The following is a 24,797-nucleotide window of genomic DNA, read 5'->3' as shown; positions in this document are numbered from 1 at the left end:
CGAATTTTATTGAAGGTTGATAGCGACTAGCTCCTACTTTGTATCTTTTCTCCTCCCTCCTGTGTGTGTGGGTTAGCTTATGAAACAGGCAGCCTTAGAGACTATAGATCCAGAGGAGTTAGCCATGTTAGTCTGTAGTAGCAAAATCAAAAAGAGTCCAGTAGCACCTTTAAGACTAACCAATTTTATTGTAGCATAAGCTTTCGAGAACCACAGTTCTCTTCGTCAGATGCATGGAGGGCAGAAAGAAACTGGTCAAATATAGAGGAGGGGAGGGGAAGAGGAAAGGAGGGATGTAAACAACTCATTTGATATGGAGATGCAAACAGCTCCTTTTGATGTGGGGATCAGTTAGAGAGCAATCTTAAGCAGGTGTACTCATAAATAAGTCCCATTTTAGTCAATAGGGCTTTCTCTCAGAAAAGAATTCTAAGGATTATAGCATGTGTCTCTTATGTGTTTATTTAAGGCCAACTCACCCTGATTTAAACCTTATAGGTGCTGGATCTCACTTGTTATTGCTTGCAGGCCTAAAAGACTGCCAGCCTCTGCTAACAAGGAACCCACAACCTCACTATCACCTAGAATTGCCAACTTGAAACTGGAAAATTCCTTGAGATTGAGGATGGTGCTTGAGGAGGGAAGAATCTGGGAAGGATTTCACCTAGAATCTATGGCATACTATAAAACAGGACCCCTAAAGTGGTGCCTGAGGGTACCATGATGCCCACCATTACCTTTCATGTTGCCCACCAAGTGTTTCTAGAAAGTGGGTGAGGCCATGTGCAGCTCTTGCCAACAAGGCTTCTGATTGGCCATTGGAAATCTGATTAAAACAATGTTTCAGTGGCATTCTCACTGCTCTTTCTCAGTGTATTTTTAAATTACCCCTTTTTCCCTCAGCATTTTGGCTTCCTCTGTATATGGCTCCACTTCCTGCAGCAACCATTTTATAATTTGCTCCACCTCCTGTGACAGCCATTTTGTGGTGGAGCCCATCACCCTGTGGCAGAATTTCAAAGGTGCCCACAGGGTTAAAAAGGCTGGGGACCTGTGCCATAGAGCTTACTGTCTGAAGCTGCCATTTTCTCCAGGGGGACTGATCTGTGTTGTCTGGAGATCAGTTGTAATTCTGGAAGAACTCAGTGCTCTCTCTGGAGGCTGACAATTCTAGGCCAGCTGGTATTCGCATTCAATGCTAATTTCTCAGTTACCTCACCAATTCCCCTGAAGTAGTAAAGTATGAGATATTGGCTTTAATAAAAATTCCTTACCTTTTTAATGCCTTTGATTGATTACTATATTACCAAGTAATTTTGCCCTGATATCACATGACTCCTGTTCATTTCACATCTGATTAAGGATCATACAGCCAAACAAGCATTCTTCAGCTCATCCCATGCAGTGTAGCAGCAAGTTTTTTTTTAAAAAAGCCAGTTTTCCTAGCCAATAGGGAATACAGCTGAAAAAATTCTTCCTCAGCCTCTCTCTGTGAGTGAGGTAATGGGGGATTGCTGGAAAGCTGGTTGTACACCAATGACCCAACCTTTTTTTCAGCAAATACTTGTAAATGATGTCACATCACTGCCATATCACTCTAGGAATCAGACAAAAAAATCATGGCTTACCCCTCTGCCAATCCTCTCCCTCTATCAAGAGTTGCCAGACAATGGCAGGAAATCCTAGCCCCAGAGCCTCTCAGAAACAGCCTGAAAGTCCATCTAGAAGGAGAGAAATGATAAGATCTAAGAGATCAGTGGAGGCAGCCTGTAGGTTCCAGATAAGGGAGACAAATATCAAGCTTCAGTGGCTGGCTAAGCAATGGAAGTCTACCCCATCCTTTACACTCCTGGTAACAGCATTGGTAGATTCTTCATTTAGGATTTGAAGAGCCCCTAGTCTTCCTAACACAGAGAACACACAGGGACAACACCTTCCTTTCAGTCAGATGTGCTGTTCTATCATCTAGCATACTGCATGTGGACCAAGACATCACAGCACGTTTGCCTAACAAAGAACCAGTGATGAGATAAGTTCCCTCTACATGCTTTTGTAAATGGGATCTTGAGTGCTGGGGTTCTACTCTCAGAAGCCCACCTTAAATGGAAGGGCACAGTTCTTCATGGTATATGTCCTTATTCGTAGTTCTTTGCAACAAATGTAAGATGTACAAATGTTTTGTTTATTTTATATGCACAGTAATATCCATCATTAAACCGTTGGTGGATGATCTTCTAAAAGAAGAAGAAAAAAATCGAAGTTTTTAAAGAACAGGGCATTCATCCAATTAATTCACAGAACTCTGAGTTCCAGAATGGAATAGTCTGACATGGCAGGTGATAGAAAAGGTCATGAAACTGCATATGTATCATTTTGCCCTTTGACATTATTTCAAGGGGTTATTTGTCATATGCTGTTTCAGAAGTTAATTAAATTGTGATTTCAGTGTTTGTACATTTATTAATCCATGCCTTTAACAGGTCTTGTCATCAGCCTCTTTGCTAAAATAAGAGCCACAACCTACTACCCTAGAATCAATCCCATTTGTTTGTTGTCATGGCAAAGTTGCCAGCTCTTTTTTAAAACAATGGATAAACTAGAATATGTTTGACATGAAGCAAAATTCTAAGCAAAAGGTTGAAATCTTAAGGTTAGTGTTAAAGCTATAGCATTTTTAAACTTATCAACTAGTTCAAAAATACTCACGCAACTAATTATATCCAGGCCCAACATATACATAAAAAGAAACCCTGAGCTAAGCTAATTCTTGGGAATAGCACCAATCTTGGACCCCACTGGCATTTCTTTCAGTCTCATATACCACCTGGTATTAGTCATGCCAGTGGTGTTCTTTATCCTACCCCTTCTTTAGTACACACAGGTGGGGGAGGTAGAGAAATTAAAGCTTACTCCCTTGTCATGGACAGATCATTACTTGATAATTAGACTTACTATATCCTCTTTCCTCTGTGGGAGTGGTGAACCCATTAAGATGGTCCACCCCAGGAGCCTGATGGATCCCAGTGATTTCCTGTCAGTGTCTCTGGCATAGGGAGACATAATAACCACTAAACCCCCTCTATTCCCTGACAAAGCCAAGCAGTCTCCCGAGATTACAGGGGAATGGCAATGAAACCAGAGAGATAATGGCTACAGCACCATTGGCAAAAAACTTTGTGAGGCTGATCAAACACAGCATAGAGCCCATATTAGAGCCTACAAGTGGGGGACCTGCAAGGACTTGGTAGGGCATCTTATTTTACCCTCTCCCACCACATCTTCTTTCCCTTCCTTGCCCCTACAGACTCTCCCCATTTTCCTGCTTTCTTCTCTCCTTTCTAACCTCCTTTGTCTACCAAATGTCTCCCCCTTCCCCCACAGGCAGCCTCTCCCCTATGACCCACTTGTGTGGTCCCACCTAAGCCAGGCATAGTAGCATGGTGTGTAAGTTACAAGGACTTGTAGGGGGTACCTAACTTTCCCCTGTATCCCTTTACCCATACTATTTCTCTTTCCCTCCTCCCGGCAGATTCCATATCTGTATTCCTCTACATTTACTTCATTTTCATATTGCCTTTCTCCACAATGGGGATATAAAGCAGCTTGCATTATTATTTTTCGACAATACAGCTTGCATTATTGTCCTTGGGTCAATATTAACCTCACAACAACTCTGAGAGGTAGGTTAGGCTGAGACCAAAATTACCCAGTGATCTTAGACAGCAAAGCGGTGATTTGAACCTGAGCCTTAAAATCTAACTACTACAATACAATGACTTTTGTGGGGAGGCTGTTGTTGAATAATAGTGAGCAGCCAGACCTGGGAGTCATGCAAGTCATGTAGCAAGTCACCCAATGGTTGCTTCTAGGCTTGGCCCCAATGAGCCGTCCCTCAAAGGCCAAAACAGCCCTGAAAAGAGCTCTGCTCCCTCCCCTTGCCTTTTCCTGATAGAAACAAAGCCAGGGATACTGACTTATAGTTATCTAGCAACAGGTACTGAGGTAAATGAACTACCTGATTAAAGCTGCAGGCTTCCTTTTATCCTTTTGTTTTGTATTTAAAAAAAACCTCTTTCCTATTTCAGATTTTTTCTGCAATCTGGGGCATTTTTTCAGATGTGTAGGAAGATCTGTCTTGTCTGTTTGTGGCTACAATCTCTGGATTTAAGTATCCTCAAATCAGAATCACTTCTCCATTAGTATATAAGATTCTGTGGCAGTGATTGTACTGAAAAAGGTAATATTTCTCTGTCTACACATAGTAGTCTATCTGCTTTTGGTGGTGAAAAAAGACAGAATTTCTCTTTTTGCATGTAATTGTCTGGCTGAGCTGTTCCATGTAGTTCAGTGGCTTTTACATCATCGCTTATGAAATTGGACTGACCACTAGGGGTGTGCAATTCGGTATACTGATTAGGTTAAAAATACCGAATCAGGGCCATTTCGGGTATTTTCAGTATTACCGAAACTTTTTCTGAATACCGAAAAATTTCAGTAATACTGAAACAGAGATTGCCGAAACGATTCGGCCATTGTTTCCAATGAGAAAAACTTCTCCCGGCTTTCCAGGAGTCTGGGGGGCCATTTTATGTCCAAATCACACCAAACTTGGTGGAGACCTTCTCCTAACTCTCCTCTAACTACCTCCCAATTTTCAGAAATATTGGACTTTGAGGGGCCATGTTATGCCCCCCAAACAAGGTGCCCCCATCCCCCTACAATCTCCATGGTTCTCTATGGGGAAAAACAAGTCATCTTTCTAGGTGGCTTGGGGTGGCATTTTGCAATCAAAATGCACCCAACTTTCTGGGCACCTGCTACCACCTGTCCTCCCATCCTCCACCAAGTTTCAGGCAGATTCCACTTTGGGGGGGCATTTTATGGCCTCCCAAAGAAGGTGCCCCTATCCACTTCCACTCCACTATTCCCTATGGGGGAGATAAGAGAGGCTTGTGTGGCTAGGGGTGGCATTTTGCATTTTGCATGCAAAATGCCCCCAAATTTCAGGGGACCTCCTCCTACCTGTCCTCTCTCCCTCCACCAAGGCTCAAGCAGATCTCACTTTGGGGGGGGGGCATTTTACGGCCTCCCAAAGATGCTGCTCTTAGCCCCCCTTTTGCCATTATTTCCTATGGGGGAAATAAGACAGGCTTGTGTGGCTAGGGGTGGCATTTTGCATGCAAAATGCCCCCAAATTTCAGGGGGCCTCCTCCTACCTGTCCTCCCACTCTCTACCAAGGCCCAAGTTGATCCCACTTTGGGGGGCAATTTTATGCCCCCCCAAAGGTGGTTCTCCTGCCACACCACTTTGTCTTTCTACTGTGAGGACAACAGGGCATAAAAGCAGTCTACCACACAAAAATAACACAACTCACTCCACATAAGAGAATCACCCAAACACAACTGCTGTAAAAAATGGTGATGTGAGTTGTGTTATTTTGTGTAGTAGACTGCTTTCATGCCTTTTGGTGCGCCCTCCTACTGTGTAACCTAACGCGGTTAAAGAAATAAAGTGTTTTTGAAAGCAATTGTTTTTTGGGTGATTCTTTAATGTGAAGTGAGTTGTGTTGTTGTTGTTGTTTTTTGTAAGATACTGCTGGCATGCCCTTTGGTGTGCCCCCCTGCTGTATAACCTACAGCTGTTAAAGAAATACAGTGTTTTTGACAGGAATTGTCTTTTTGTGATTCTCTGATGTTAAGTGAGTTGTGTTATTTTTCTGTGTGGGGGACTGCTGGTGTAATGTGTCACAATGCTTTGCCTACTTGTACTTTGAAAGTAAGAAAATATTTTTTAAAAACTTTATTCAGTGTGTGTGTTTTATTCGTTGTTGTGCAGTTGGTTCCCATCATAGGGAACAATGGGGCTGGCTGGCCAGCCATCTCTGTAGGTGGTGGGGGAATTTAGGGAAGGGTGTCTGTGGTTCAGGTGCTCTTTTACAGGGACAAGCTCACACTCAGGAGTGTTCCCACCATTGTGGCACCCCTGGGCTATGCATAATTGCCCTGGGAAAGAGAGTTTAAAAGTCCCAATCACAGGGAACAATGGGGGATGGCTGGCCAGCCTGCTCCTGGGGTAGTGGGAATGTTGGGGAGGGTGTCTTTGGGTCACTGTGAGGCTGTGGGAGGGTGGATTTAAAAGGGGGACTGTACCTGTGGCCACAGATGCCACATTCCATGGGTTCCTGCTGTGGGAGATTTTCCCATAACAGGAATCAATAGAAAGTGGCTAGCCACAGGACAGGGGAGGTTAGGTTTTGGGGAGGGGGTGTGGTATTTGGCAGTTTGGGTGCAGCTGGACTGTGGCTGTGGCCATTGGCAGCCCCAATCCCATGTGTTTCTGCAGTGCGGAAGTCTTCCTCACAGTAGAAAGACAAAGCGGTGTGGCAGGAGAACCACCTTTGGGAGGGGGCATAAAATTGCCCCCCCAAAGTGGGATCAGCTTGGGCCTTGGTGGAGGGTGGGAGGACAGGTAGGAGATGGGCCCCTGAAGGTTTGGGGCATTTTGCATGCAAAATGCCACCCCTAGTCGCACAAGACTGTCTTATTTCCCTCATAGGAAATAATGGTGAAAGGGGGGCTAAGAGCAGCATCTTTGGGAGGCCATAAAATGCCCCCCAAGTGAGATCTGCTTGAGCCTTGGTGGAGGGAGGGAGGACAGGTAGGAGGAGGTCCCCTGAAATTTGGGGGCATTTTGCATGCAAAATGCCACCCCTAGCCACACAAGCCTGTCTTATTTCCCCCACAGGGAATAGTGGAGTGGAGGTGGATAGGGGCACCTTCTTTGGGAGGCCATAAAATGGCCCACCAGAGTGGAATCTGCCTGAAACTTGGTGGAGGATGGGAGGACAGGTGGTAGCAGGTGCCCTGAAAGTTGGGTGCATTTTGATTGCAAAATGCCACCCCAAGCCACCTAGAAAGATGACTTGTTTTCCCCATAGAGAACCATGGAGATTGTAGGGGGATGGGGGCACCTTGTTTGGGGGGCATAACATGGCCCCTCAAAGCCCAATATTTCTGAAAATTGGGAGGTAGTTAGAGGAGAGTTAGGAGAAGATCTCCACCAAGTTTGGTGTGATTTAGACAGAAAACGCCCCCCCCCCCGACTCCTGGAAAGCCGGGAGAAGTTTTTCTCATTGAAAACAATGGCCGAATCAAGCCGAAATGCGAACACCGAATTGGCTTGCTGTTTCGGTAATCCCTGAATACCGAAACGGTTTCCTGATTCAGTTAAAACCGAATCAGGTTTAATGAAACAGGCAGGCCTTGCACACCCCTACTGACCACATGACATCCTGCCATGGTCAGTTTTCTACTTACTTTGCAGACAAAATTGCCCAGATCTGCTCTCAGATGCTGACATGGATACATGTTCAGATAATATACGTCATCTGATTGTCCAATTTAAATGGATTCCTTTCAGCTTGTATAGCCTGAGGAAGTGGGCAACGTCCTCGGTGAGGTGAGGCCTACCACTTGTGAGCTCAATCCTTACCATTCCTGGCTTAAAAAATCCTAACAGATGGGAACTGCCCAGCTTTGTTTGTTGCATCTGGTATGCCTGTTCCTGGCTCAGATCTAGCCACAGTGATCCATGCTTTAGTTACATCCAGGGCTTTTTTACAGCCAGAATGTGGTGGAACTGCATTCCAGCACCTCTCCTTGCAGCCCAAGAATTCCCCATGGGCCATCTGAAGCCAGGGGAAGCCCCAAAAGCCCTCCTCTCAGCTGAAGCTGGGGAAGCCCCAAACAGGCTTTAAACTTCAGCTGAGAGGAGGGGGATTCCCCCCTCCCAGCTGAAGCCTCCCTTTCTCTTTCCATGGCTGTCTGTCTGTATGTCTTTCTCTTTCTTTCTCTTTTTCCTTCTATCTTTCTTTCCCTTCCTTTCTCTTTCCTTCTTTCCAAGCCATTCCGTGCCTTCTTTCTTTCTTTCTTTCTTTCTTTCTTTCTTTCTTTCTTTCTTTCTTTCTTTCTTTCTTTCTTTCTTTCTTTCTTTCTTTCTTTCTTTCTCCCGGGGGGGGGGGGCACACCATGCTCAATGATGTCACTTCTCAGAAGGGATGTCATCACGCAGTCCCGGGAGCACACGTGTGCTTTACACATGCACGTATAGTGACAGGGGCACCACTTCCTGCTGGGAGTTGCCCCGCGTGAGCGTTCCTCCACCTCTTTCACCAGAAAAAAGCCCTGGTTACATGTTGATTGAACTATTGCAATGTGATCTACTTGGGGCTACCATTGAAGAGCATTTAGAAGCTGCAGCTCATGCACAATGCTGTGGCTAGAGTATTGGTTGGGGCCAGTTTTCAGGGACGTATGACTCTGATATTACAGCAATTACACTGGCTGCCAGTCTTCTTCCATGCACAATTCAAGGTGTTAGTTTGGGCCATTGAAACCCTATGTGGCTAGGGAATGGGGTATCTGAAAGACTCTTTTCCCATATATTCCAGGAATTGATCACAAGGAGGGGCCCTGACTGTCCCATCAGCTAAAGAAGCTCACCTGGTGGCTACAAAAAAAGAGGCACTTTTTGGTGGCAGTCCCACAATTATGGAACAGCATCCCCAGGGAGATGAGCATAGCCTTCTCACTGCTGATCTTCAGGAGGCAGCTGAAGACATTTTCATTTTTTTTTTGCTTTTTGTGTATATGTTCATTGGCAGTCTTAAACCTTGTTTTTAAACTTCATTTTTATTTATTTTATTATTTATAATTTATTTCGGTTGTAAGCCAAATAAAAGGTAGAAAGGTAGCTAATAAATGTTTTAAATACTACATAGTAGTAGTATTAATATTTCTTATGATGATCCTAGATTAGAAGTCAGAGTCAAAATCATCAACAGACAAATGTAATAAATACATGTCACAAATACATAAAACATACTGGACATAAAATACAAATCTTAATTAAAATTTGCTAAATTTTCTGAAGTGGCCATGTTCTTCTGCCTAATTAAACATGCTTGGGCACAAAATTTAGTTACTTTAAAGGAGATTTCATTGCAGCAATAGCCATGAAGGACTGAAATATAAAATTAATTTGATCTACCAGGGTAACTGCATAAAGAGACTGAGATATATATTCTGGATGTTCTGGTAAAACTGACAATATAGAAAGACATGCTCAATTGTTTCTACCATGCCAGAATGGCATAGTCTGAGACATTTCTCATACAAGGTATGAGCATATCTCCCATCAAGAAGGGCTGATGGAAGGACATTTACAATGAAATCCTAAACAGAGTTACTCCAGTCTAAGCCCATTGAAACCAATGCACTTAGACTGGAGTAACTCTGCTATGGATTCCACTGTTAGTTAAGCAAGAGTAAAAGCTCTATGATATTTGGGGAATTCCAAAGTCAGCAAAAATTAAAGAATTTGGTGGGGGAAGTTTAGCTTTAACCATAAACATGTAGCTAGCAACCAAACTCATGATTCCAATGTTACCAGACCTGCCTCTAACCTAAGCATTGTGCTGTGTACACACCAAGGTATGCCAAATTTTAACTGAATAGTTTCCAGTTTGAGATAATCATTATATAAACAAGGCTGTGATCTATACAGAAGCACCACCTTACCTTGAAATACTTTCAGCATTTATGGAATATGAGATCCCCCTTTCATGTAGAAAAATCTTAACATTGCTAAGGCCAATCTTTGGGCAGATTCCATTACCTGAGAAAGTTGAATAGCCCATAAACTAGATGATTGAAAGGCAACGACTAGATAATTGAACACTTTGACTTGGTCTATCTTGTGACCATCTATCTGTCATCTGTGTTTTACAAACCTTTTGGCAAATACAGTTATTTTTATTTTGGAGAGGTTAATCGTGAAGTGCTCTTCATTACAAAATCCCATGAGTGCTTGGAGGGGTCTTCTCAACCCTACTTCAGTGCATGATAACATAGCAGTATCTGCATATAAAAGTGTGGCAATGGCCTGTTCACCATATTTGGCGAGGGAAATCAGGATTGGATAAAATCTGTACCATGGGGATGATGTAAAAATTAAATAATAAGGGGGCAGGGATACATCCCCGTCTTACCCCTCTCCTAACTGGGACCTCATGGGACAGATGCCCTTGTGGGTTACATCTCATTGCCAGGTAGTTGTTTTCATATAGTGTACATATGAGAACAAGGAGTTTATGATCTATTGTGAAGGCTTCAGGTTTAGACCAAAGTCTATTCTGTGAGATGCTGTCAAAAAAATAAGAACATGGAAGCTGAACACCAAGTGCAGTCCATAGCCGATGTACCTTGTAGTCCAAGATGGTACTGTTGTCAGGGCTTGTCGCTGCCACCACTGGGCGGGGCCCCAGCTGGGCCGGCCCTGACATCAGAGGGGCGCCAGGGATACTGCCAGACCCTGCTCTGTGGAAGGAGGGGCGGTATACATCACCCAGAATCCCTCTCAGTCCACTCGCTGGCCTGCTCAACCTGGCCTGCTTACCCTTTGCATCCTCCATCATCTCCTTCTCCCAGAACTCTCCTCCAAGCCTCCACTCTCGCACTGCTCTGCTCTCTCTCCACACCATCACTTTTTACCCACACCCACCACCTCAGAGCTCTTCCTAGCCACCTTATATAGGGTTTCCTTTCCCCGCCCCGCCCTCCTTCTAGGCTTGTTCCCTCTCCTGACTTGGCCCAGCTGTGCCTTCCCTCAGGTGTTTCCCTCCTACCACTAATCCCTTCTTGGCTTCCTTGCCTTGCTGGCAGGGTGGGGTTGAATGCAAGCCATCCCCAGCTGAGGTCTCCTTGGCCTTGCTCGTGAGGAGCTGCCCCAGCCGGCTTCTGTGCTGCTGAGCATGCCTGGCCTTGCTTGCGAGGAGCTGCCCTGGCCAGCTTCTGGGCTGCCTGCTCATTGATACTGGGCGGGGCTACCCATCTCCTCTCCCAGAATGCCTGTGGCAGCTCCACCTGGAGGGGCTTGGCTCCTAGCACCTCCTGAGCCAGGCTGCTGTCCTCTAGCCAGGGTGTGGCTCTGGGCTGTAGTGGCAGCTGCTCGTCCTTGGCAGGTAAGGGCTCTGTTTGGGCTGTTGCTGGGTCCCTGCTCCCCCAGCCCTCTGAGGCTTGGGCCTTTCGCCTCTTCCCCCTGGAGTGGGCAGGTTCTGGACCTGGTTTCTGGCTGGGGTGGTAGGGCCACTGCCTCCCAGTTGCCTCCCACTGCTCCCTCCTGGCAAGTCTGGGGGCTGGAGCCCAGACCGGGGACAACTGTGACTGATTGCGAGTTTTAAAAAGCCTGGACAGGCTGTACACACACAGCTGCAGGACTGTTAAGGGTTAATCCCAAACAGAATCAGAGAGCTTTGAGTGATAGTCTACTCTGAAGGACCTGTTTGGGTAGCATGAGCTGGAAAGAGGAAGGTCTTTTTTTTTTTAGTCCTAGTGGAGAAGAATCGAGTGTGAAGAGCTGAAACATGGAGTCCTAATGGAGAGCAGTAAACACAGGTGGGAGAACTGGGAAAAGGCAAGGAGGTTTGGTAAGTAGGTGCAGACTGCCAAATAGGCCAAAGAAAGGGGCTAAATTTTCTAAGGAGAGGAGATTTTCTCTACCCAGTCAAACAGGGAGGTAGCTCTGGAGAGTGAAGAGATCCCTAGTCAGGTGTGGTTGGAAACTGCCTGTGGATACCTGCAGATTCAGTTAGTGACTAACTCCAGGGAAAGCCCTGGAGTGTGAAGAGAAGGGAACTGGGGTACTAGAAAGTAGGTATCACAGAGTTGGAAGGGTCCATACAGACTTTCTAGTCTAATCCCCTGCCCAATGCAGGATAAGCCTAAAGCATCCCTGGCAAATATTCATCCAGCCTCTTCTTAAAAACTGCCAGTGAAGGGGAGCTCACCACCACCCTAGGCAGCTGATTCCACCTTTGAACTACTCTGACCATGAAAAAGTTTTTCCGAATATCCAGCCGGTATCTTTCTGAATGTAATTTAAGCCCATTGCTTCGAGTCCTATCATCTGCTGCCAACTGGAACAGCTCCTTGCCCTCCTCCAAATGACAGCCTTTCAAATATTTAAAGAGAACAATCATGTCCTCCCTCAATCTCCTCTTCTCCAAGCTAAAGACTCCCAAGGCCCTTAGCCTTTCCTCATAGGGCTCAGCCTCTAGACCCCTGATCATTCTCATCACTCTCTTCTGCACCCTCTCAATTTTGTCCACATCCTTTTTGAAGTGAGGCTTCCAGAACCGCATACAGTACTCCAAGTGGGGCCCGACCAAGGCAGTATAGAGAGGGACTATGACCTCCTGCGATTTCGATAGAATGGCCCTTTTGATACAACCCAAGACTGAATTTGCCTTTTTTGCCACCACATCATACTGACTGTTCATATTTAGTTTACAGTCCACTCTTACTCCAAGATCTCTTTCGCATACACTACTACCCAGAGTGTATCCTCCATCCTGTATTTGTGCTTCACATTTTTGTGGCCCAGATGTAATACTGTGCACTTACATGTGTCGAATTACATTCTGTTCACAACCACTCTCTTCTCCAGAGTAGACACGGGCACGAACCAAAAAAAATTAACAATCCAGAGGATCGTGGTTTGGTGCAGATCATGATCCCGAATTCCCGAACAGCAATGAACATCTCCCGTTCCCGAACCGAACCATGGATCGGGGATCGTGGAGGAGAAAACGGAGGGGCACCCCACTGTTCCCTTCCCAGCGATACAGGAACGATGGGTGATGCCGGTGGCTGCCGGGCCTGACAGGCACGGGGAGGAGGCAAGGGGTCTTGCCACTTACTGGTGGCACCCCCCATGTACCTGCCCGCCAGGCCAAAGTTTGGTATCATCAACAAATTTAATGAGTAGCTCATTTACTCCTTCATCCAGATCATTGATTAAAAATATTGAAAAGTACTGGGCCCAAAACCAAGCCCTGTGGCACCCCACTGGACTCCTTCCTCCGATCTGATGAAACACCATTGACCACCACTCTTTGGGTGCAGTCCTCTAACCAGTTCCCTATCCACTGAACTGTCCTATAGTCCAGTCTGCAGTCATCCAGTTTACCCATTAAAATGTCATGGAGGACCTTATCAAAAGGTTTACTGAAATCCAGGTAAATCATATCGACAGAGTTCCCATGATCCAGTAAGCTCATCACATGATCAAAGAAGGAAATCAGGTCGGTCTAACAAGATCTGTTGTGGACAAAAGCATGTTGACTTCCCAGGATCACTAAGTGGTCCTTCAGATGCTTTCAGATCGATTCCTTTAAAATCTGTTCTAATATCTTCCCAGCAACAGAAGTCAGACTGACCAGCCTGTAGTTTCCCGGGTCATCCTTTTTCCCTTTCTTAAAGATTGGGACAACATTTGCTCTTCTCCAGTCTTGTGGCATATCCCCAGTCCTCCAGGAGGCCTTGACGATGATGAACAGAGGCTCTGCAAGTTCTCTAGAAAGTTCTTTGAGCACTCTTGGGTGCACACCATCCAGCCCAGGGGATTTGTATTCATCCAGTGCAGCCAAGTGCCTCTCCACAACCTTTCTGTCAATGTCAACTAGCCCCCCAGGTGTCCTGTTGTGTCTACTACCATCTCTAGATGGACTCAGGTTCTTCAGACAGAAAACAGAGGCAAAAAAGTAATTAAGCCTGTCTGCTTTTTCTCTGCCCTCCATCAAAGTTTCTCCTTCCACTCCCAACAGCGATCCCATTGCCTATTTTACCTTGTGTTTCCTTCTCACATATCTGTAAAAGTTTTTCTTATTGTAGCAAGCCCCCCTGGCCAGATCCAGCTCATACTGAGCTTCAGCTTCTCTGATGGCTGTTCTGCAGTACCTAGTAACCCTCATATATTCCTCTTTGGAGGTGTGTCTTTCTTTCCATTTCCTGAACATTTCCTTTTTCTCACTTAGCTTATTCTGGAGCTCTCTGTTCATCCACATGAGTTTCTTAGAGCCCATACCATGTTTCCATCTTGCTGGAATAGTGAGGGCTTGAGCTTGCAAAGGCTCGTGTTTGAGAAGAGCCGACCCTTCACTCAAACCTTTCCCTTCCAGCACACTCCCCCATGGAATGACTCTCATCAAGACTCTGAGTTGATTGAAGTCGGCCCTATGAAAATCTAACCTATGAGTCTGGCTACGTACTTCCTTGGCCCCCCACAGCAACTGGAATTCAAGGAGGACATGGTCACTTCCCCCTAATGTCCCCACCACCTTCACCCCATCTACTGATTCTTCCCTGATGGTTAATATTAAGTATATTATGGCTGAGCCCCTTGTAACTTCCTCCATCATTTGAAAAAGGAAGTTATTGGCCAGGCAGGTCAGGAAGTTGCATGAGTCATGTCGCTTTGCTGAGATTGTCTCCCAGCACACATCGGGGAAGTTAAAGTCACCCATAATTATAAGGTTCTGATGTCTGGATGCTCTACTAATCTATTCAAGGAGGACAGCATCCATTTCCTCTCCCTGGCCAGGCGGTCTGTAGCAGACTCCAACAACAATACCCTTTGTCCTTCCTCCCCTTATTTACACCCATATACTTGTCAGACTATGGAATCCCTGTTATCTAGAGTTCGTCTCCCCCGTTCTGCAAGAAGCACAATTTCTTGGTTTCAAAAGATTTATTGAAAAACTAGGCTCTGACACAAGTATCCATATTCCAAGGCCTAGAAAGGATCTTGGCTGAACACAGTCATTGTCGAGAATGGAAAAAGAAAGCACAACATGTGATACATCTAATCCTTCACTCCCAGCCTCCCCCCCATCTTCCATAGCGATGAGAACTGTGCTGTGGGAAGGCTCGGCCCATCAAGGTCTTTGGCTGTAGAAACAGATAAGAGTATTCTCTCCCATGGAAAGCACGGTCAAAATAACATCTGGACCTGGAGGGAGAGAAAGGCTAACGACTACAGTATTAAACATGGCGTAACTCTGACCAAGGAACCACAGAACATATTAGATCCTGACATTCTGCCCCCCTTAAGACCCCTCCTCTCACCCTTCTGGCCCCACCTTTTCTGGGTACCTCGAATGAAACTTAGCAAGGAGCCTTGGGGCTCTGACCTGAGAAGCCTCCACCCACTCTCTGAACCCCTCCTCAAAGTCTTTCCATCTAACTAGGTAAAAGAGTTTATTATGTTTGCGTTTTGAGTCCAAAATCTCTTTTATTTCATAGTGTACTTGGCCATCAATAAGAGTTGGATGGGGTATCGGTTGCTCAGGATGCCATTCATCTGGGGGTGGTGCTTTTTTCAGTAGGCTGATGTGAAACGTGGTGTGTACATGGCGTAGATTCTTCGGGAGTTCGAGTTCTGCTGTCACCCCGTTTATGACTTTTTTGATTTCAAAGGGTCCCAAATATTTCAATCCTAATTTTTTTCTGGCTTGCTCTGTTTTAAAGTTCTTGGTGGAGATGTAGACTTTTCCCCCAGGCTGCAATTCCCACTGCTCCACACGATGGCGATCAGCATACTTTTTATAATCCACTTTCACTTTGGCTAGAGTCTTTTGAATTAAGGTCCATTGCTTGGAGATGGAGGTCCACCAATCTCCCAAGTCTCCGGCTTGCTGGCTTTCTGGTTGTAAGTCAAATGGAAACGCTACTCCTTCATATCCATGCACAATTTTAAAAGGTGTTTCTCCCATGGAACTGTGGACCAAATTGTTATATGCATATTCTGCTAAATGGATCAGCTCAGTCCAGTTATGCTGCTGAAAATTAATGTAACACCTGAGGAATTGCTCTAATACTTGATTTAGCCTTTCAGACTGCCCATCGCTCTCAGGATGGTAGGCGGAGCTTAATCCTTGTTCAATGCCTGCCAGTTGTAAAAGCTCCTGCCAAAAGTTGGCAACGAACTGTCCACCGCGATCTGAAATCACCTTGGAAGGAAAAGAGTGCAGTTTTACAATATGTTTCATGAACAAACTGGCCAGCTTTCTAGCTGTAGGCACGCTGCTGCACAGAATGAAATGAGCTTGTTTGGAAAACAAATCCACCACTACTAAAATACAAGTACAACCTTTTGAGGGGGGTAGATCAGTGATAAAGTCCATAGAGATCACCTCCCAAGGCTGATTAGGAACTTCCAGGGGCTGAAGCAATCCAGGAGGTTTTCCCCTTCTAGGCTTGGCCATAATGCAAGCAGGACAGGAAGACACATATTGTGACACATCCCTTCTCATTCCCGGCCACCAAAATTGTCTTTGAACCAAGTGTAAAGTCTTTAGATAACCGAAATGACCTGCGGTGCGGGCATCATGACATTGCTGTAACACCTCTTTCCTGAGGCTAGCGGGAATATAAAGTTTGTTTTCTTTAATCCAGTCTCCTGCTGCCGTTTGAGACATTTTTCCTGTGGGCGCTCACTCCCCCTCCTTTTCCACCTCGCTGTTCACTTTAGTTCTCCCGCCACTTGGCTCACTCTGCTGTTTGGATGCTTGGCTACGAGTGGTGACCACACCTCCCAACTGACGGGGAGAGAAAACAGTATCAATAGTCTCCTCCCTTCTGCTTTGCAATTGGGGCATGCACGAGAGAGCGTCCGCTAAGAAGTTGGATTTGCCTGGAAGAAACTTTAGGGTGAAATCAAACTTTGAGAAGAATTCGGCCCACCAAAGCTGTTTAGCATTAAGCCTTCGGGGGGTGCGCAAAGCTTCTAAGTTTTTGTGGTTCATCCACACCTCGAACTGATGGTGTGCCCCCTCCAGCCAGTGCCGCCACGTAGAAAGGGCTATCTTAACTGCGAAAGCTTCCTTCTCCCAGACATTCCAATTGCGCTCAGCCTCAGTGAATTTTCTAGACAAGTATGCACAGGGCCATACTTTTCCGTCCTCCCCTCTCTGCAAGAGGACTCCACCAATGGCCGCATCGCTCACATCTACCTGCACTATGAAGGTTTGGGTTTCGTCTGGGTGCTGGAGGACCAGTTCAGAAGTAAATTGGTCCTTCAGTTTCTCAAATGCCGCCTGGCATTCCGTCCCCCAGCTAAGCTTGCTCGTGGGTTTAGCCATTTGCTCTCCCCTCCCTTTTGTCTTTAGTAAATCTGTTAATGGGAGGGTGATCTAGGCAAACCCCTTAATAAATTGCCTGTAAAAGTTGGCAAAGCCCAAGAAAGATGGTAGTTGCTTTTGGGTAGTAGGGGCTTGCCATTCCTTACGGCTTGGATTTTAGCCGGATCCATTTTTAAACCTTGTCCTGAAATGCGATAGCCCAGGTAGTCCAACTCAGTCTTATGAAACTCACATTTGGACAATTTGATAGGGAGTTTATGCTGTATCAGGGTGGTTAAAACAACTCTGACCAACTCTCTGGTTTCTGTAAAAATTAACATGTCATCCAGGTAAACGACCACTCCCTTATATAAAAACTTATGTAGCACCTCATTGATCATGGACACATAAACAACAGGTGCTCCGGATAAGCCAAAAGGCATGATGAGGTATTCATATTGGCCTAATGGCATATTGAACATGGTTTTCCATTCATCCCCTTCCCTGATTCTAACATGGAAATAAGCATCTTTTAAGTCCAACTTTGAAAAGATCTTACCCTGTGCCACCACACTTAGCAGGTCCCAAATCAGGGGAATTGGGTAGGCATTGGTCATGGACACTGCGTTGATGCCTCTGAAATCCGTGCAAAGCCTCAACCCCCCATCCTTTTTTTTTTTTTTTTTTTTTTACAAATACCACTGGTGTAGCATGGGGGGAGCTAGCCGGGCGGATGAAACCTCTTTCCAGGTTTTTATCTATAAACTTTCGGAGCTCCTCTCTCTCAGCTGGGCTCATGGAATAAAGCCTTCCTTTGGGCAGGCTCTCCCCTGGGATCAGTTCAATTGCACAATCAGTTTTTCGGTGCGGTGGTAAGCTGTCCGCCTCCTCCTGACTAAAAGCTTGTGCCAAGTCTCTGTATTCCACTGGGACCAGGTTGAGTTCTTCTGCAGAGAGCAACGCTACTTCCAAGTTCAATGACGACTCTTCTCCCCAGTCCTTTTGCCAATGATGATTGCTGCAGTATTCCCGATTGAACACAATCATACCTTTGGCCCAGTTAATGTAAGGGTTATGGTCCCACAGCCACTGACTGCCTAGGATGAGGGGATATTTGGCCGCTTGGCTAACGATATAGGTCCGGCTCTCCCAATGTTTGCCCATTCCCGTGGGTACCAGTTCCATTTCTCGGATAGCTGGGTTCATATTTGAACTGTCCATTTGTTCAAATATAATTGCACTTTTAAGTTCCCGGGTTTCTAATCCCAAGCCATTTACTAGGGCGGGTGCAATAATGTCTCTTGAGCAACCCGGATCGATTAAAGCTTGCACCCAGATATGAGTTCCCCTCCTTGGATTAGTTAACATTACTGGAACGAATAAAATGGCCCCCCTCTCTCTCACCTCTGCTGGGATGGACTCTTTTGTGATCTGCCGTTGGGGCCTCCTCATGACAGATCCATCTCATTTCCCGATTGCGGGCTGGGCGTATCCGCCTCTGCTAAATGGACATCAAGTTCCATTTGCACTTCTTCGGCTTCTAGTCCTTTGTCTAGGTGGCCCCGTCTTGGCATTCCTGTACCTTGACTGGTTCTCGGGGCCGGAACTGGGTGAGTGGTAGAGGGAGGTGGTTGGGCTTGCCCTCGAAGAGGGCACTGGGCTGCGAAATACCTGCTATTCCCACACTGCAAACAAAGGCCCTGCCTCCATCGGGTTTCTCGAGATCCCCTAGTCGGTGGTGCTCCATGAGCCCCTCTCACTATGGGCGGTGGTCTTCTATATCCCATTGCCTGCTGCTGCTCTACAAGGCGGACTACTTGGGTACGATTTTCCACCTCACATGCTAGTTGTATCCATCCCATCAGAGTCGGGGGATCATCTTGCATTAAAGCTCATTCAAGCAACCTGGGATTCATTCCATTTCGGAACATCACTATTTTTGTCCCTTCCTCACAATGAGGACACTTGGCTGCAAGTTGACGAAACTTGGCTGCATACTCTCTCACGGGTTGAGATCCTTGTCTGAGGGTTTGTAGCTCGTTATGTGCTCACTCCTCCTCTAAGGGATCTTCATATTGGGCTCTAAGTGCAGCAATAAAGTCCTGTAAAGTGTCCAGTTCCGGAGCCCCTGAGTAATATAGAGTCATGTACCATTCTGCTGCTCTGCCTTCTAGTCTGAATGCTAAATGGGTGACCCGGCTCTCCTCATCCGGGAACAAATAGCCCCACCGATTGAAAAACTGGAGGGCTTGTACCACGAAAAATCCCAGCTTGTGGGTATCTCCGTCAAAGGTGGCCTCCAACTTAATCCACCCCAAAGGTAATTCCGCTCCTCCTTGCCATCCCTGGGCTAGTGGCGGAGGGCCGAACTGTGGTGGCTGTTGCGGCTGTGGTCAGAGGGGAACCGGTACATGGCCCGGGATCTGCAAAGGTCTAAGCACTGGTCTCGCTGGTCCTCCCGGTGCTTGCCCACCTGGTCTAGCCAGTCTCCTTGGAGGTCCTACTTGCCCTGCTGGCAGTTGCGGTAGCGGGCCCGGGGTGGGTAACTGTGGCAGCGGCAGAGGCTGCAGGGATGGCACGGGTTGCACTGGCAGTGGCAGTGGTGGCGGCACAGGTAATGAGGCTGGTGCAGGTTGCACCAGCGGCGGTGGCAAAGGCTGCGGGGCGGCTGCAGGTTGCACCAGCAGTGGTGGTGGCGGCGGAACAGGTTGCACCAGTGGTGGTGGTGGTGGCAGCACAGGCTGCAGGGTGGCCGCAGGTTGCACCAGTGGCTGCTGAGGCAGCAGTTGCGGGGACAGAACCGGAACCGGAACCGGAAGTGGTGGCCGTTGTTGTGGTTGCGGAATTTGAGTAGCCGGTGGTGGCACAGGTTGTTGAGGCCCAGGCTGGGCTTGAACTCATGACTGGGGTCCTGGAGCAGGTAGCGCAGGGGGCGGATGAGCTCGAGCTTGCACCCCTCCTGCCTCCCAGGCTTGAGAAACCAGCTGGGCGGAGCCCTCACCCTGCACCAGCAGGCCGATCAGATAGACCACTTGGGCCAGGTCCCTTTCCATCGCATCCAGCCAGCCTTCCAGCCGTCGGTAATGGGCAGGAGTGCCATATTCCACCTCCTCCCCCTCGGCTGGCACGGTCTGATCCGGCAGGAGCAGGGTCTCTTCCCAGTCGTGCTGCTGTCTATCCGCTTCTTCCGCAGGGTCACCTGAAACCCCCGGTACCCAATCTTCAACCGCCGAAGTCACCTCCGAAATTTCCCTAGGGCGTTCTTCCTCCTCTGCCGCACTAGCTATCCAGCCCTTGGCCATTCCCATAACGGCCAGTATTCCATACTGCACCATATGAGCTTGATTTTGTAATCGATTCCAACATGGGTCTGCAGCTGGGGCTCCTGCGCCAGTGTCCCAAGTTCCAGTTGAGCCCACATCGGTGTAATCCCAACTTAAAAGTTCATTATGCGCAGTCTCCCAATTCTGAGGCCCACTGGCCTTCCCCCGTTGTACATCCTCCACCAGGTGACTGGCCTCCGCATCCCATCTAAACCACTGTTGGGAGCTGGTCCAAGTGGCACCTGCTGAGAGCATGGACAGGTGACCCATTTCCCAAACAGGTCCTCCCATTGCTCCCTGCTCTGTCGACCTGATGGTCTGACTTAGATCAATCATCGAGCGGGAAAACATTGTGCCAGCTCGCCTCTCCCTGGATTCCTGGGGTCTGGAGCCCCACTGCCGAGGAGTTGGCAACGATATCAGCTGTTCACATTCACAAATCCCACTCATTCTAGGTCAAACTCCCTCAAGAGTCGCTCGGTCCTGCCCGGCACCTCCAGCAGGCAGTTTAGTAGTCCCAGTACCCTCCTGTCCAGGCACAGACAGATCAGTCAGGTTCCCGCTGGTATCCATCCTCCCTGGGTGAGGGGTCGGGGGAGTAAAAGTAAGGATCCTCGACAAAATGTCAGACTATGGAATCCCTGTTATCTAGAGTTCATCTCCCCCGTTCTGCAAGAAGCACAATTTCTTGGTTTCAAAAGATTTATTGAAAGACTAAACTCTGACACACGTATCCATATTCCAAGGCCTAGAAAAGATCTTGGCTGAACACAGTCATTGTCGAGAATGGAAAAAGAAAGCACAACATGTGGTACATCTAATCCTTCACTCCCAGCCTCCCCCCCCCATCTTCCATAGCAATGAGAACTTTGCTGTGGGAAGGCTCGGCCCGTCAAGGTCTTTGGCTGTAGAAACAGATAAGAGTATTCTCTCCCATGGAAAGCGCGGTCAAAATAACACTTGGACCTGGAGGGAGAGAGAGGCTAATGACTACAGTATTAAACATGGCATAACTCTGACCAAGGAACCACAGAACATATTAGATCCTGACAATACTTTCCACTGGGCTGTCAAACACATTCTCCAGAACTTGCTGACAATCAAGCCCTCTCCTCACATACAATGCCACTCTGCCTCCTCTTCTACCCTTCCAGTTTTTCTTGAACAACTCGTACCCATCCACTACCACAGGATTCTAAATGCCAGAAGAGAGAGAGAATACTAAAAGAAAGTATACTTAGGGACAGTGCTTTTTTTCTGGGGGGACGCAAGTAAACATTTTGTGAATCTAACAGGAGAAAGTAAAAATTTTAAAATGTTGGAATTCCCGCTAAACCAGCTCCAAATGTATTATAGATATTTATGTGATTTGTTAAGTTTTATGTAGCGTATGTTGGCAACAAAGATATTTAGTTATATTTAACCTCACTAGGAGCGCTGTTCGTCTTACAAAAAATGGAATGTCTTTGAGCATTGAACACGCCACCGAGATCGCTGGCATAATCGGTGATGGTTAGGGTGCAGACAAATACAAACAAGTCTTCTCTAAGCCACTTGGAACTCTGGTAGTTGGAATCTAGCAAGGTGATTGGTCAGTCTTGTTGCTACCCCCGATGGCGGTGACCAATTTGTGTATTTTTGTACGTTTTGCACAAAGAATGCGAAGAGTTTGCCTATACCGAAACTTTTTGGTTGTGCGCACATGTCACTATAGAGGGGCTTGGTTGGCACTATTGATACCCATAATTCTCATCACCAAAAGTCTTCTGATGTCATTTCCTTTCACGGAGTTTCACGGTTATAAACTTAATGTTTATAAAATGAGTAGGTCCTCCTTTGAGTTTCTTTAAGCCCTCAGTGTATGTAAATTCATGGTTTTTGAAAGGATGACATCTGGCAACGGACACCAAAAGCAAGCAGAGGAATTGGGAAGATGTTAGTGAACACAACCTCATGCCAATCTGGAAGTTATTGTGAGCTGTGTAATATGAGGTAATGCATGTTCTTGGTATTTTTGTCCATTGACTGCATTTATTTTTTCCGATTTGGACTATAAAATGGTGATTTTCTTGAGTCAAACTGAAAGTACCCCTAAACATTTTTTTAGAAAAAAAGCAGTGCTTACGGAAAAACAAGGGAAACAAAGTCTCAAAATATAAACCTTTAAGTATCTGTGAAGAGAATAAGAACTAAAGTCCATGCATTTTCTGACTTTTCATACATACATACATACATACATACATACACATATATGTTAAATTTATCTCAGAAATTTTCAACCCATGATCTCACCTGACCTTTCCCCTCTAAAGTAAATATACTAGTTAATTATTTTTTGGAATTTTCAAAATATCTCTGTTGCCATTTCTGTTGTGTAAGGATAGGGAATGTCATAGGTACATAACAGGATGATGATAAGAAACACGCTAGGCTATCCTTTCTGAGCCATAGCTAGTGTAGTACAATCTACATTTATCCATAAAGGTAGGATTGACGTAGTGATAGGGAGGATTCACTTGAGCCCAGGACAAATCTTTGTTCATGGAGGTGACCTACATTTTCATCTTATTCTGATCTTTGCCTATATTTCAGGACAAAGAATTGAATCTGAAATATTTCCAAGCATTGATATTCTTCTTAGGCTGGCCCTATGTATGGAATATTCAGGCCATAGGCCCTTTCTCTGCTGATGATATGGTATGAGGAGTTTGGGTACCATACACATGCCTGCGTAAAGTGCGTGCACATTCTGATAACCGCGCAATGATGTCACTCCTCAGGGGGCCAGACTTGGGCCCAGATCGGCCTGGAACGCACTGCTGTCGTGTGAAAGAGCACCCCCCCTGCCCGGCAGCAGCCTGATCCTGGTCGTTTGGGGCACAAATTTGGCTGAAAGAGGCCCAAAATGGCTGGAAAAAAATCTTTAAATTACTCGGTCACGTGGGTATTTTTAAGAGGTGCTGGAATGCCATTCCATGGTGTTCCAGCTGAAAAAAAGCACTGATCTGAAACATTAATATCTTCCATAGCAAAATTTAAAAAAAATAAATTCTGACTTAGAATCCTTAATTTTAGTCCTTTGGTTTCTTTAAAAAAAACATTTAAGATAGGTGGTTTCCACCAGGGATAGGCATGCATAGTTTCTTCATTGCTGGTGAGTTTTTTTGATAAATTGCAGCAGCAGTACAGATTCCCACCAGACTAGTTTTCCTGCAAGTTCCTTCCCCTAGCACCCCAGCAGCAGCTGCCACCCTGCAGAGGGCAACCAGGCTTTTGCATTTTTTAAAAAAATTGGCACTAGGACATCATTATCTTGATACAATGTTACCAATATGCATACTTGGCTCTCTGATTTCCCAACTTTCATTTAAAAATATCTCTAGTCCCTTCAGTTGCAGAGATATGCCTTTCCCTTTATATTTTCACAAACGAAGGGGCTAGAGATTTCCTTTTTAAAAAATGAAAACTGGAAACTCAGAGAACATGGTACACATACGATATAATGTTATATTGATACAATCATATTCTAATGCTTCAGTTTTAAAATAATAAAGGCAGAGGAAGAAGATCTCTACCATATGGAGAGGGTTAAGAAAAATGTCTGCCAAGTGTCTGCCACATGTCAGCCATTGAGGCTTTAATAAAATCTATTCTAAAACTTCAGAGCAAACCAAGTATGAGAAAGATTGGAGAACAGCTGGCAAACCCCAGGGTGTACACGAATGCACCCTGATACTTTTTGGACGCAGAGAAAAAGAAAACCTCTGCTTCCCAAAAACATTGAACCCAGAGCAGGTAACCCATGCTGGCTACCCAGCTTACTTTCCTCCCACACATGTTAAGTATATCATTATATAAGAGGACAGCTTATAAAATCACAAGGAATTACTGGGAAATTGATGTTATGGAGCTAGAGGAGGGGGGATCAAATGTTGACATTGTAATGTTCCCTTTTGCTTGTAGGTCAGGAATAAGGTAACTACTCGGGTTCCTGATCTCCCAGCTCATACTGCAGATATGGGTGTGTGTTTTTAAAAAATCCATTTATGATGTCATGACAATGAATGTTTCATTTTAAGGCTAACTTTTCGGCTGTTTTCTCTGTTATTTGCTGTTTCAGTATTTAGGTGTCCCTTTATGTTATGACTATTTATTAATCTTTTTAATAATTTGATATTCTTGCAGTTTGTCTTAGATCTTTTTTTGTATATTGGTACTAATTTGGAATCTGCCTCCAGAGTCAGTTTGACAGAGTACGTGGCATATACATAGTTAAATAAATCAATAATGAAGAAATAAATAGCACTAGGTGATTATGACTGAATGATGACATAGAATAATAAACACAAGGTGCTAAATAAATTTGAAGCAGTAACACTGATTTTTTTTAAATCTGGAGACAACTAAAAAGGGCAGAAAGTTTAATTAGTTTTCTTCAAATTCTGGATTAAGAATGGTGATTGTCATTTCTGCTCTGACTTGTTTATTTGTTCATTTTTCTGGATACGCACACACA

Source organism: Eublepharis macularius, chromosome 2 (assembly GCF_028583425.1).
Source record: "Eublepharis macularius isolate TG4126 chromosome 2, MPM_Emac_v1.0, whole genome shotgun sequence".
NCBI classification, from domain to species: Eukaryota; Metazoa; Chordata; class Lepidosauria; order Squamata; family Eublepharidae; genus Eublepharis; species Eublepharis macularius.
The sequence above is the reverse complement of the archived record's forward strand: the minus strand, read 5'-3'. Positions refer to the sequence as shown.